This window comes from Bidens hawaiensis, unplaced genomic scaffold (assembly GCF_021521415.1).
Source record: "Bidens hawaiensis isolate Kalapana, Puna unplaced genomic scaffold, B.hawaiensis_p1.1 tig00050423_1, whole genome shotgun sequence".
Classification (NCBI taxonomy): domain Eukaryota; kingdom Viridiplantae; phylum Streptophyta; class Magnoliopsida; order Asterales; family Asteraceae; genus Bidens; species Bidens hawaiensis.
The window spans coordinates 89,627-104,462 of NW_027499013.1; positions in this window are offsets into that span (position 1 = coordinate 89,627).

The window sequence follows — 14,836 nt, forward strand, 5'->3', positions numbered from 1 at the left end:
AATGTATTGAACGAGTTATTAATTCGTCATTCAAAAATTATAAATGCTTAATTACTATGAATTGGAATTCTATAGATGGTTTATATTAAATGATTATGTTTATAACCTTAGGGGAGAAAAGTGAAACTTTTAAAAATACAAACTCTTCTCTTTCTTATTCCCGGCCATAGTAACGGATATTCCGGTGATTCCATCAACCCAAAAAATTGGTGTCTAGTGAATTTGATGCACCGAGAGGTGTCTAGTGAATGTGATACACCGAAAGGTGTCTAGTGGATGCACCGAAAGGTGTCCAGTGAATGTGGATGCACCGAAAGATGTATAGTGAATGTGAATTATTAAAACGAGTATGTTAAGTTATTGCATTATTGTTATAGTTGTTGTCCAACTGAGTAAATTCAGGCGTGCATATTTCGTTTATATGTGCCGTCAACCAACAGGGCTATCTAGAAGGATCTGATCGAGGGCTCAAGGGGAAAAAACTTAAGGATCAAGAGTTTTACAAAAAGAAGAATTTAATGATGTTTTGTACACAATTTTTGTATTTATTTTGAAAATGTAATGTTTTATCATTAAGGAAAATGGCGCATTGAGTTTTGACCAACTGTAAATGTGACACGTCAGCCCTAGAACGGGCGAGGTGTTACAATTATGGTATTCTGTCGAAAATATTTAAAAAAATTAAATAAAACATGTGGGGTATGGGTAAAGATCTTTTTCGTATACTTATTGTATTTTGTTCAGTATCCTCATGCGTGAGCAATTCGTCGGGTGGATTCGACATTGTAAGTTTCTATTTTTTTAATCATCTTTTCTTGTAGAATGCCTCCAATTAGAAGATCAACCCGTCGTGACTCAAGCGGCTTCGTACCATTAACAATGCAGAAGGACGTTCAATCAATGGTCTAATGGTCTACTCCCTAACCTTATTGAGACAGTTGCTCAACGAATGAAAATCGAGCTACTCCCTAACCTAACTCAAACCATCAGGAAATGGAGGAAAAGATTATCAATTTAATGAAACTTTCCAATCTCCAGCACCACTCCGTTTTTCAACTCCCCTTCGATCCCCGACTCATCCTCGATCATCAACTCCAATCCATTCCCCTGCTCTTCCCCGTGATCCGACACCTCCCCTTTCGCCACCAAAGGCCAAGAAAAAGGAACCATTGATGTCGTCCCATGTTAGCATTCACAAATGACTTTCTAGATTCCAAAAGCAACACCCTAAGTCTTTTAGCTCAGCAAAGACATCAATTGACGCACATAACTGGATTTCTCACATAGAGAATATATTTGAAGTTTTGGGTGTCAATGATGAATTTAAAACGAGATTGGCTGCTTATAAGCTTGAGGACAACTCAAGGTGTTGGTGGAGTTTTGTTAAACATGCTAGAGGGGGTGATAAGTTCGCTGCTGCATTGCCATGGGGTAGTTTTAAAACCCTATTCTTCCAACGATACTTCCACTTCGCTTTTAGATAGGAGTACATCCGTGAGTTTGCTTCAATTAAACAAAGGGAAGACAAACCGATGACTGATGCATGGATTGATTCACAAGATTGGCTAGTTTTGCCGGTCCTACCGGAACCCCAAAAGAACTAGCCGAGAAATTGAAATGGGCATTACGTGAAAGGATCAAGTGGCTTATTGTTAACCAAGAGTATAACGACATTACTGAAGTGGCTAATGCAGTCCAAAATCTAGAGATTGCAAGCAAAACTATGAAACTTAAGTATTACGGGAACCTCATAAAGAACCTCACGCTAAATGTCGGCCAAGCTTCCCAAGCTCCATATTCCGCTAGTCACAAATCGAATTCAAACCATAACTACAATAACAAGAACGGAAGTTGGCATCGTTCCTTGCATGATGATAAGACCGGTGTTCTACAATATCGGGATCCGTTACCACCCTGCAAAATATGCAGAAAACTCCATGGAGGTGTATGCCTTAAAGCAACTGGTGGATGTTATGAATGTAAACAAACAAGACATTATGTCCAAGATTGTCCGTATCTACTATTAAAACATCGGGAAGAGCACTCATGCTACCGGCGCAAACGCCATACCATCTACTGCTGGCGGTAGAGTGTTTTCTTTAACCGCTGAAAATAAACTCGCATAGCTTTCAGAAAATAAAAAAAGCATGGCTACAACGATATTGGCCGAGACCCGTGAAGCATTGGAGCATTTTCTAAGTTATTGTCATTTGATTTTAAGACTTCATCTTTTTCAGTATTTGAATTTTTTCATCATTGAATGATCCTTGTTTTCTTTTCATAATAAAAAACTCATATTGTTCTAGAATTTTGTGTTGAGGATCAATTTCGAGGACGGAATTTATCTTTTAGGGGTAATAATCGTAACGTCCCAATTTTGTTCGGAACCCTAGAAATTTAATGTTTTGAACGAGTTAAATGTTTAATTATTATGAATTAAAAAAATATAAATGGTTTATTTAAATGAATATGTTTATAACCTTGGGGGAGCAAAGTGAAACTTTTAAAAATAAAAAATCTTTTCTTTTTTTTTCCGGTCATAGTAACGGATATTCCGGTGATTCCTTCAACCCAAAAATTTGTTACCAAAAAAAGCATGAAAACTTGCCATATGTCTGTAAAATTAAGTCGAGAATCATGCGACCAAATTTCACTATTAAAATTGTTCCAATTCTTGTTCAAATCACCAATCAAATATCACGGGATTTTCCAAACTTGTGAAACACGTTATAAAGCATATATATAATATCGAATCTACTCGTTTTCGACACACACCTCAACCTTCGCTCAAATGATTTGGATACGCGATTGTGTTGATTGAACCTGATTTTTTTAATTATAAAGGACAAAGATTTTCAAATGGGTTTCTGTCATCATATCATAAGCTGTGTTCGTAATAATCCAAAACCAAATGGACAAAAACTGATTAATATTATTGTTACTATTTATTTATTTATTGTCAACAATGGTAATCAATATTATTTGTGTTTAAATATTGTTTAAAATTTGATGCACGGTTTTTATTTTCTTTTAGTATACAATATAATATATCAAAGATTTTCAATTATGTAACTAGTTTACTATTAACATTATAGGTCCCTTGACCGGATCTAACAACAAATCAACTATTACTAGTTATCTTGGATCAACCTTCACACTAGTTAGCGAAAATAAATTGTGAAGACCGAGATCTCGGATCTTGTTTGTGTGAGTTTATTGTCCTGAGGGATAGAGAGAGAAGAGAGAGTTTGTGAGTTTAGAAGATAAGGTTTTGCAAAAAGGTTGTGTGAGTATGAGTTACACATATTATATATAGTGTGTGTGCTCATATACTATGTATTTATTATGAACGGCCCAATGAGCTCAAATACAAATGGCCTTGGGCCTAAACATACAAAAGATAAGTTTAACAAGCTAACAAATACATAGACATTACAATACGTACAAATACGAAAGACTGATACAGAAATGGGTCTTACAATCTCCCTCTAGTATTTGGTATTTGTCTTGTTAGCTTCCATCATCACTCGCACTCGAAATCGTACTCAAAGATATCGTCTTTGTCTTTGAAAGGTTGATGTTCAACAAGTAGACGAACGAACTTGTTGAATTTTCCGACAATGGCGTCCATGTTGTCACGACAGACATCTTCAACAGTACACAAAGGCGACTAGACAAGCTTCTTCAAGTCGGACAGTCTGAAACCTGCTAGTTCATGTTCGTCAAAGAACCGCAGTTTGTGAGTGCGTTCACAATGAATTGACTTCACCATGGATGTTGTCAAACTCCCGAGAAACGAAATCAAAGAGAAAGTCGTCATCGAAGGGTATGCCATGAAAAATTGGTTCTCCATGATCGTCTGGCATCTTGTATCTTCGACTCTTGGACGACTTGTTGGTGAACGAGTTATCTCCTTTGACTTGTAAGACCAACCCGGATTGACAACGAACTTTAGATAGTTGGTATTCCACTCGTGCTTCAGGAAACGCTTGAACCATGACTCCAGTGTGTCTTTATCATCATCTCGACCTACGGTTTTTCTGAAATAATTCATGTCAAGGACTGACAAAGTATGCATATCTCCATAGGTGAGTTATGTCAGATCGCCATTCGCATGCTAAATAGCCCAGCTTTTTGCTATCCTTGTGCCACTTTGCATAGAGAAATGCATTTGAGTGCTTTGATCTCCACATTTGGCTAACCATCCTGCTCATGCTGTAATACTTAATACACTTTGAAGACTTTCCTTTGGCAGGCTTAGCAGCAGGAGTCAACAGGTTCTTCAATAGCAGGCTTCACATTCACCCTTTCCGGTGTATCTGGATTGGGTTAATAGTTTATTCCATCATTGCTATCGTCGTTTATTTCCACCGCTTCCTTGACTGGTGACTCGGTATCTGCAACAGAACAAATGTTAAAAAGAGAGGCAATTTTAGCCTCAATCGCAACATCCGTTTCACGAATCTTATTAGCTTCACTTGGCGGTTCCTCCTCAACCACCTTATTTTCTCCAGTGGCACCACCATCACCATTACCACCATCACTACCACGAGGATCATCAAAACTATCATACTCGTGATCATCATCGTCATCATTCTTGTCCTCATCATCTTCCTCATTCTCATTGTCGTCACCATCATCGTTTTCATCATCAGACTCATCATCATCACCACCGTTTCCATCACCTCCACCACCACCTTGAGCTATTGGTTGTTGTGGAACATATTCAATCAAAGCAGTTGTAAAGACGACACTGACTTGTTCACCAGTAGTGGGTGCAACAAGTGGTGAACTTGTGGGACTTACCTGCCCAGATGTAGCGGTAGTAGTAACCACAAGTTCAGTGCTCACAACTTTTCCAAAAACAGCAGCAGGCTCATCAACTTCCTTCACACCTGATCCGCCTTCACCATCATCCTTTATAGGTTCACCCGTGTATAGGAAACAGTATTATGACAATCGTCAATTTCAGGTTAACTCCGTTAACTCAACTCCGTCAATTTAAACTTAAAGATCACTGAATCTATAACGCACACCTCATTACATTTAAACTAGGGTTTAAATGATGCTTGACACTTACTACATGTGTAGTCTTTTGGGAATTGCACCGAAATGCAAATGAGTTGACGCAAACAATTGGTGAATAAACGAAAAACGTCAAAACAATAATTATGTGATAATTATGTGTTAGACTTATGTGTTATGTGATAACATTGTTATAAACGTTAACTCAATGTGCTAGAACTAGTTATTTAAGCTAGAAAAGTACAAACTAGAAGTTGAGGGACTAAAGTGTAACATGTTATTATTAATAAATATAAACCCTAACCTCTCCTCCCTCTCCCTCTTCCCAAAACCGACGGCCAGCCCTCCTTCCCCCTCCTCATGATCGGCTCACACACACACATATCTTTTGGTTTTTGATCTTGTTTTTCACAATTGAAGCCTCCTATACCCGATTCTAGTCATCTTCTACCTTCCTCTTGCTTATTTTTGTGCTTTTGAAGGTATAATTATAAACCCTAAAATCTGGAAATTTCATATATTGTGTTCATATGATCTTTGTTTGATTTGATGATGTATTGATGATGATTTGATAATTAGAATTGATATTATTACATGTTAATTGTTGTGTCTTTGATTTTGAGATCAAATAAAACCCTAACCATGTATGTATGGTGTAATTGATATGCATGGATGATGGTTATGGTGTCTAGAATGTTATATGAACGGATTATGGCCCATAGATAGTTAATATATTGAGTTTGGATGCAAACAGTTTCTGGACAGATTGTGTTGCTGATGTTCAATTGACTGTAACGGGGTGTAAATGTGAAAATTGGTTGAGATTATTGATACTACAGTAAACTAGGATGATTCTAGTTTCTAAAGAATCTAAATTTGCAATTTTTGGACGTGTAAAAGTTAACCTTTATGATTTTACAAAAACATTGTGCAAAGCTGAGTTGTTAGACCTGCTGTTAGGTTGTTTTGTAAATGTTATATCTCATGAACTACGAGACCAATTGGGTTGGTTCCACTTCTGGAAGTTGACTTTTTGAGTTAGGAACCTAACCCAAGTGGTCTTGCATTTGTTGGATTTTTCATTTAACGGGAATTGCAAATAAATTTCTGTTGCGCATAAATTTGACTGTTATGAGTATGCTGTGGTAAATTGATCATTGTGAGAAATATATATGGAATAAAAATACAACAAAATATGTTCTGGAAACCTAACACATATATTCTTTTGTGATGATTTTTGGTAAATTAATTGAGATGCTATGATCGGTGGAATAGTACAATCTTTCAAGTAGAATTTCTGTCTCGGTGAAACTAGCTGCTGAATTTTGTGAAAATGCATGAAACATGATAATTGCTAGTTAATTGTTATGTTTTGACCAAATTGCCCCTGTGGGGAATACTTGCTATATAATTGTTATGTTTTGACCAAATTGCCCCTGTGGGGAATACTTGCTATATAATTGTTATGTTTTGATTAAATTGCCCCTGTGGGGAATACTTGCTAAATAGTTGTCGTGTTTTGACCAAATTGCCCTTGCGGAGAATAATTGCTAGTTAATTGTTATGTGTGACCAAATTGCCCTTACGGGGAGTAATTGCTAGTGATGTACATTATTAATACATGACACGTAAATAATTGCTCACACATGTAATATATCACGAATGTACTTGTTAAAGTCACACGCTATTCACAAACGAAACACGAAACACATTGTGTGCATTGGTATTATGTGCCGAGTCTAGAGACTCGATAATAGTTCCGACACTTAGAAAAATCTCTTTGTTGTTTTAGAACGCTAGAGAGTTTTTCTGTGACGCGCATCCTTTGGTGATTTATTTTGGGAATTCTTCGCAAACAGTGAGTTCACTTACCCCTCTAAACTATTTTCAAACGCTTTTCACTTGGGGAGAAACATACTCCGAAAACGCATTTAAGATTTTTTTAATATAAATTATATATCACTTGTAAAGACTAAGTGGCAAACGCAATAACTAAAGTCCTTCATTCACATCGAACCGTTTAATATTGGATAATAGCGAGTCATTGTTGAGTAGTACTACTGGTTTGACAAACCCCACCCAACGCTAAACTCGACTGGAGGTCGAGTGGGTGTAATCTTGGCTAAACACATACCATGGTCGGGATAGACCTGGTGGCAAGGCAAATGATAAACAGTCAGCTTCGGTGTCGAACACTTAGTAATACTTGTTTTATAGGCTAGCTACCTATAGATATATAATTGACATAACACTATCTGGTAACGCAAAACGCTGAACGCTAAACGCAAAACGCTGAACGCTAAACGCAAAATGCTGAACGCAAACGTAACGCTTTATTGATATAAGCTTGTGAACTCACCAACCCCGTGTTGACACTTTTAGTATGTTATTCTCAGGTAGCCGAGGCGGGTGCGCGGTATAGGATCATGTATTGCTTGAAAACGCTTTTGTTATGCAAACTATTTTAAAACTGTTATCATTGGGTTTAAGTCCACCTGCGTGACGCAACATTTTTTTTATGGTTTTTACGCTTCCGCATTTAAATACTCGTAAACGTTTTCATGGTTTTGAAACTTTGTTTTATGGTTTGATTATAACTAATGAATCCGATCCTGTTAGTTCACACCCTTTGACGGTAAAACTCCGTTAGTAGATTTTGAGGGTGTGACAAGTATAAGTTTCCTTGAGCTCTGACCCATTCGGCATCAGTGACCATATTAGCAAGAGCAGTTTGTCGTATGTTACTCTACTCAATCCTTGGCTCATTTACAAGTAGAAACCCACGAAAGGTCTCCATGAGATGCATTCTCAAGTTCTCCACATCTTCATTTGTTAACCGCATTACCTCCATAACTGCAAGGTCACGGTTCACCAACGATCATTTATGCGAGATTGAGAGTCGCGCTGATCCTCCATTTCGCCATCTAGCTGCTCAATCGTGTCACACAGCTTCACAATCTCACCCATCAACCTATCCACATCCCTGTTGTTTCTACCTTCCAACAAACCAACTCTTGAGCCCAGTCGCTCAAAGTCAATCCAAACTTTATCAAGTGTGGAGTCAAGTTCCATCCTAAAGTTTCTTGCAAATTTAGAGGAGGGAAGATCAGTTTCCAGCTTGGATACTCTTGATTTGATCCTTTCAAGCCCATTATGTTGATCAAAATTTCTAAACGAGTTACGATTGATCAACTCTTGCTGATTGTTGATTCTATTGTGCAACATATCAATATACTCTTTTTGACTTGTAATTTGGACTTGATCCAAATCACGTTGCTCTTGCAGAGTAGCCAATTTATCAGCCATAGCGTCGTTTTGTCGAGTAACTTCTTGATTGATAGCTTGTTGATCTTTGATGAATTTGATCAACATAAGCTCACGCTTGGCATGGTTTTCATTTTCCTCCTCCAATGCCTTAATCCTATCGAGTACAAGATATCGGAACACTGGAGACTTCTTCGATTTGCCACTTGAAATGGGTGTGTCAGCTATGATTGGGCTCTTTTGGGTTGAGGGAGGTGTGGTTGATATGGTTGAGCGTAGTGTGGTTGGTATAGGTAGGGTTAGAGATAAGGTTGGGAATGATTTGGTTAAGGCTAAGGGTAGGTTGGTAGGTTTGGTTGTGGGTTCTGTGGTGGATGTAGTGGTTTGGGATTGGATGGATGGTGTGAATGTAGAAGACCAAAATATTGTGCTTCTAATTGGTGAAGTGAATTGGTATGTTGGTGAGGTAACGGATACGGTGGTCCTATGTGAGGCTAAGGTTTGGGCTTGGGTGGTTAAAGGAATATTTTCAAACATATATGGCATGGGCTCATCTAGTCGGGTTGGTGAGGTTTCGGGAGATGTGATGGGTTCGTCTCTAAGGGTGGTTTCTTTGGTTTGGGTTTGGGTTTGGTTTTCAGGATAATCATAGGTTTGGGTTTTGTTTGAGATTTGGTTGGCGATTTGACTTTGGTTTCGGATTGGGTTTTTGGTGAGGTTGAGGCTTGGTCTTTGGTAAACTTTATCCGTTTGACTTGAAGGACTTCTAAGGTTTTGGCCAAAGTGGTGGGCGATCCTATGTGTGGGTCAGGTATGGTGGTGGTTTGTGTTGCTAATGTTTTGGGTGCTACGAATTCACTAATCATAGCTGAAATAGAAGGAAATCGTACCTTAATAGAAGGTACCTTGGAAGGCGAAGACTTCTTGGAATCTTTGGCCTTATTCAAGCCGACGCTCCGGCTCGTCTTCTTCTTCCTCTTCATCAGTAGTAGCAGACTTATTAGAGTATTCACAAGCTTTCCTCTTACCCTTGTCATGTTTCTTTTTTGACATGTGTTATAACAACATCAACTTCGGCTCTATCTCAGTCTCAGCAACCGGTTCATCAACAGGCTCATCGTGTTCCTCTTCTTCATCACCTCCTTCATCCTGACCATCATCATCATCATGGTCATCACCACTATCTTCACCTTCCTTTTCCATCTCTGTCTCATCACTATCAGTCTCCGTTTTGGCAAACTGACCAAATTTTACTCCGGGCTCCCTACCTTTATACTTGTGGACACTCCTCCTAGTAGGCTCCAGAATAGCCTTAAAAGCAGACTGTCGAACCATCTTCACATGAAATAGTTCATTTGCTTCAATTTCATTTCCCACATCATCAACTTCATCCGTGTGAACAGGCTTGGGTGTAGGTGTAACACCCCGACTTTAAGCGGAATACGCCCGGTGTAACGGACATATCACTCATAACTCGTAACACTATTAAAGAGACAATAATTATATTTATTTCATTTCGTAACGTAACAAGTACACAATTATTCCTAAATAAAAATAATATGAAAATACTTCATCAAAACAATAAATAAGTTCTTTATTCAAATTACCTAAGGTATACTAATGATCTTCATCCTTAGCACGCCATCGATTCAACCTGTAGCACGTTGAAAATAATATATTTGTCAACAATTAAGTTGGTGAGTTTTAATTAGTTTTGCATATACATACATAGGGAGGGGTTATTGTAAAAAGAGGAGTGTGTCTAAAAAGTGTAGGAAGGAATCTGAGTGGTAGGATCCTGGTAATCAATGGATAAGATTGAATGTTGGTTTAAATGGAGGAGTGTTTTATTTTATAGGCTAAAATTGATGTGTTAAAGGGTATATTTGTCATACAATAATTTGTAAAATGTAGTTTGCGAACGTAATAACCATGGAAGCTCCTATTTTTATGCCATTTTCTCTGGAACTTCCAAAGTATGTTCAACAACATAAAATCTTTTATATTATTCAACCCAATTAAAACACCAATATATCTGGTCCTTCCCTTCATAAATTGAAAACACACGTCAAATATTCTCAAACCTCAAAAACCATCTCAATTATTAGCGACCGTAAAACACGAAATCGAAGCAGAGGAAGGTGGGTTTTTTTCTATTCTGAATACCTCGTCATTGTTACAGTGTGTTTCTGATAACATCAGTGGTCTTTTGAAGTTCCGAATGTATTGGTTTTTTTGTAATTGAATGTGCAGTCAACTAATAATGGAGAAGAAGAAATCTGCTTTGAAAGCGCGTTCGATAATCAACAAGGTTCAAGATGTGTTTTTCTATTTAATTGGTTGGTATTGAAACCCCCAAAATCTAGGGTTTTAGTGGTTCATCGTTTTTCCGGTAACATCGTTTAGCCGATTGTGTGTTATTGTTGTTGACAATTTGATTATTTGCATACTACTATCTTGTTGTTTTATAGGGTGTTATTAGTTTTGCAGTTTTTGGATTCAATAAGAATGAAAAGGTTTTGGTGTTACCAGTAACCGACAAAGTGTTATTTAGGGTGTGTGTTGTATCTAAAGTTCGTTAGTTTGGTTAGTGTGAATGTGTGTTTTTAAGAGTGAATGGAAGGTTGATAAAAGTGTTAAAGTGTGGTTGTGTTATGAGATGGTTGTTTGTAGTCTAGTTATTGTGTTTGTGGAGCTTGTATTTAGGCTGATGAAGTTTGTGTGTTTTAAGGGTTGTTTTAAGTGACGGGGTAACGTTGTAACGGTGTTTTTTAACAGTTTATGAATAAGGTTGCTTTAACGGTACGAGGGCTAGGTTGTTTTTGTGTGGGGTCGTTATATTTGTTTTGTTGTTTACTTTAGAAGGGTGTGTGTTTAATGGTTGTGTTATTAGAATGGTGGTTGTATTCAAGTTGTTGTGTGTGAAGCTTATTTTTAAGATGATGAAGTTTGTGTGTTTTAAGTGTTGTGGGAACGGTATGTTTAACGGGTTGTGAATAATGTTGCTTTAACGGTACGCGGGATAGGTTGTTTTTGTGTTGGGTGTGATAATTGTTTTTGTTGCTTATTGTAGAAGGGTGTGTGTTTACTGTTTTTGTAGTTTTTTTTTGTAGTTTAGTGACTCATTAATTGCATTTTGGTTAATCTTTTTGTTTGTTTGTTATTAACACAATATGTGTGGGTTTGTTAGTTCGAAGAAGCCCACGAATAGCATACAATACTACTTTTGGAGGTGTAGGGTCCGGTGATGCTGTCAAGAAACAAATTAACTTCAAAACCATGTAGATTGTGGAGTGTTTATGATGAGACACATGGAGACTTTTAAGGGTTGTGTCACGAAGGAATGGTTTGCTGATTGTGGGCTTTCAGAGGAGGTGGACGCTCGTGGAAGAGTTTCAGGGAAACAAAAGGCGGAGCTAAACGATCTTAGAACAAAGTATGTCGTGAAGATGTTGCTGAGCGAAATCAACCTGACAAAGGTTGAGTTCGTGCATGATATGATGGAGTATGAAAGATTGTTTGCTGATGAGAAGATGGAACTGGAAAACACGGCGCGGGCAAGAATAATTGAGCGCTTGAAGCTATCTTGATATTTTAGTACAAGTATTTTAATTAGTGTCTTGATCACCAAAAATATTGTATTGTCAAGATTTTATTATTGTTAAAAAAAATCTACAAAAGAGTTGATTGAATTTACTTTATTATATTAAATTTTTTTTTTTAAAAAAAAGTTTAAAGGGTCAAACAGAGATGGGGGCACACAAGTAAGTCCTGTCATGTCTCGAATGAAAGGCTTGTCAGTTTACTGGCATTAAGTCCAACGTTCAACCTTAAAGCTTAAAATTTCCCTTTATATATAAAATATTGTTTTTATCAAGTACTACGGGGTTGAAGTCAAATTGAGGTGATATGGGGAAAGCCAAATACGCTTTGAGAAGATATAGGAGGCATCACAGGTCCATGAGTGATGTCCATCTAAGCTTTATGCCAAACTGAACCTAATAATGCAATGAAAATCATGCTAATTACGTTATACCTGCTATCAACCTGTCTCTTTTGTCATAATAACGCTGAACATGAATCCTAGTGACAACCTCTTAAACGATATGATTCCATGTTTGGATCTTCTCATAAAAGGACGGCGTTTTTACTAAAACTGAAATTTGATCCCAACTTTACAAATCAAGGGAGTTCATGTTTATATTAATGTGGATTAATTCTTCTTGCTTTGTTTTAATTTCATCTTGTCTTGCTTTATCTACTTTATTTATTTTTTTCTCGAAACTACTCTCCTCGAAACGCTTGTATAAATTCTTTTTAATTTGGGTTTTGAAGGTTTTTCTTGCCATCTACTTGTCTGAACATGCTTGGCTTGGGCCACTCACCGGTTTGAGCCCACTTTGTGTTCTTGGCCCATCTTTATTCTTTGTTTAAATATCATTGGATCAAATGTTTCATTATTCTTATAGTTCAAAATCTGCTTATCTCTCAAGTTCCTTAGCCAAAAACTTAACCATCCTCACTAATCCTCTATTAGTGTTCCATTGTTTGATTAACAGGTAATGAACTATGCCATGTGAGATCTAGGTGTTGACAGCGGCTTACTTGAGGTTGCCATAAACTGATTTCATGGATGAATTGATGAGTTAAAAGGAATTAATAAGAAATTAGGGGTTATGAATGGACATCTTAGGGTTTAATTAAGTGTTTTCGGTTGTTTGTTTTAGACCAATTGCAGGTTTAATGGAAGTTTTGGATGACATCTCGGTTGGATGAAGATGAATTGCATGTTTCCCAAGAAGAAACCCAAGGGGTTCTCTGTCCCCAGCTGTCAAGGGGTTCTCGGTCGATTTTCGTTGACCGAGAACACCTTGTATTGACAGAGAACTCCCGTTCTCGGCTAAGTGACCGAGAACTCCAGTTCTCGGTTGTTTTCTTTGACTTTCATTGACAGAGAACTCTTTCAGTTGACCGAAATCTAACCAGCTGGGCTTCATACTCTCCGTTTGGGCTTAACTCTTACTGTTGGGCCTTTATGCTATTTGGTTATCATTTGGGCCAACTAATGTGACTTTTAGGCTGTCAAATGGGCTCCATATGGGCCTGGTTCATCTTACGGACCAAATCTCTTATTTGTCATGAACCATTTTTAATACTATCGAATTAATCTATATATTTATCTTACTTGATACGTTTGGTGCAGAAATGGCCGATCAGAATTCGTTAAAGGTTGTTGATACGCACAACATAGCTGGATACTTATATGATCCACCTCTTACTCACAAGGAATTCCAGTCTATGATTGTCGGTCTTAACACGTGCATTATCTCTCACGCACTACGAGAGAATCTCGTCATATGCAAGAAGATGATCACAGATTTTTGGAACAACGCTTCAATCAATCCGCGAGGACAAGATGGAGTTATTTCCATAGACTCCAAAGTTCAAAAGAAGCCAGTTAGCATCACTGAGACCATCGTGAGAGAGGTGTTGATGTTTGGTGATCAACCTGATTACCCGACTGAGTACCCCACTGCTGATGTTACTGAGGTCCTCACCAAAATGGGTTACGAGCGTATCTATCCTCCGGCAATCAAGAAGCTATTTCATCAATACTGGAGATTCTTGATTCACACGTTCTTCACCTGCGTGTCCGGTAGGAAAGGGGGCTCTGATGAGATTAGTCATGTTCAGATGTCCGCTGTCACTGCTCTGATCATGGATTGGAATTACAATTATTCCAAGTTCGTTTTCAATGAAATGATGAGCAATATAAAAGGGAAGAAGAAGGAGATGTTCCTTATGTATCCAGGATTCCTGCAAATGATCTTTGATTCTCACTACACCGATCTTTTCAAGTCCGTTGACACCTTGGATATGAAGTCAATGATTGATGAAGCAAAACAGAAAAGGATCCAAGATTGTGTACCCGGGTCTCCATGCTCCGGTTAAATTCAGACAATTTGTGGAAACAGAAGCTGAGCCCAGGTTGCTGATGAACATGTGGCTCCAACTCAGCCACATGTTGCGTCATTTGAAATTTCTGATGATGAAGAAGATGAAGTTGAACACCGTCAGTCAGTCAGATACCTCTGCAAGTGCTGAGAACTTAAATGCTTTGGAAGCTGTAGCAGCTTTGTTACAGTCAATTGCTCTGAAGCCTCCTCAGACAGTTGCTGAAATCAGTGAGGAAAATATAGCTAAGGATCCAGCCGCATACCTCGGTCCAGGTAAATGAAGAAAGGAAGATCCGAGGCCTGGCGTGCTGATAAGTGAACCTGATATAACCACTACACCAACCATAGATGCAACAATTAGCCCACAACAACAAACTGCTTAACCTGAGCCACATGCTCCTGAAATACAAGCTGAACATGATACATCTACTGCTGAGCCTTCATTTCATGATCTGTTGACTAGTGATTTTGTTAGTGAATTCGATTTAGAGACATATATTCCACACACCGAAACTACAGATATTCCCTCCGGTTCATCTGGTCCATATGCTCAGGGTCAGTCAAGTTCAGGTACGTCAGACAAGTTGCCC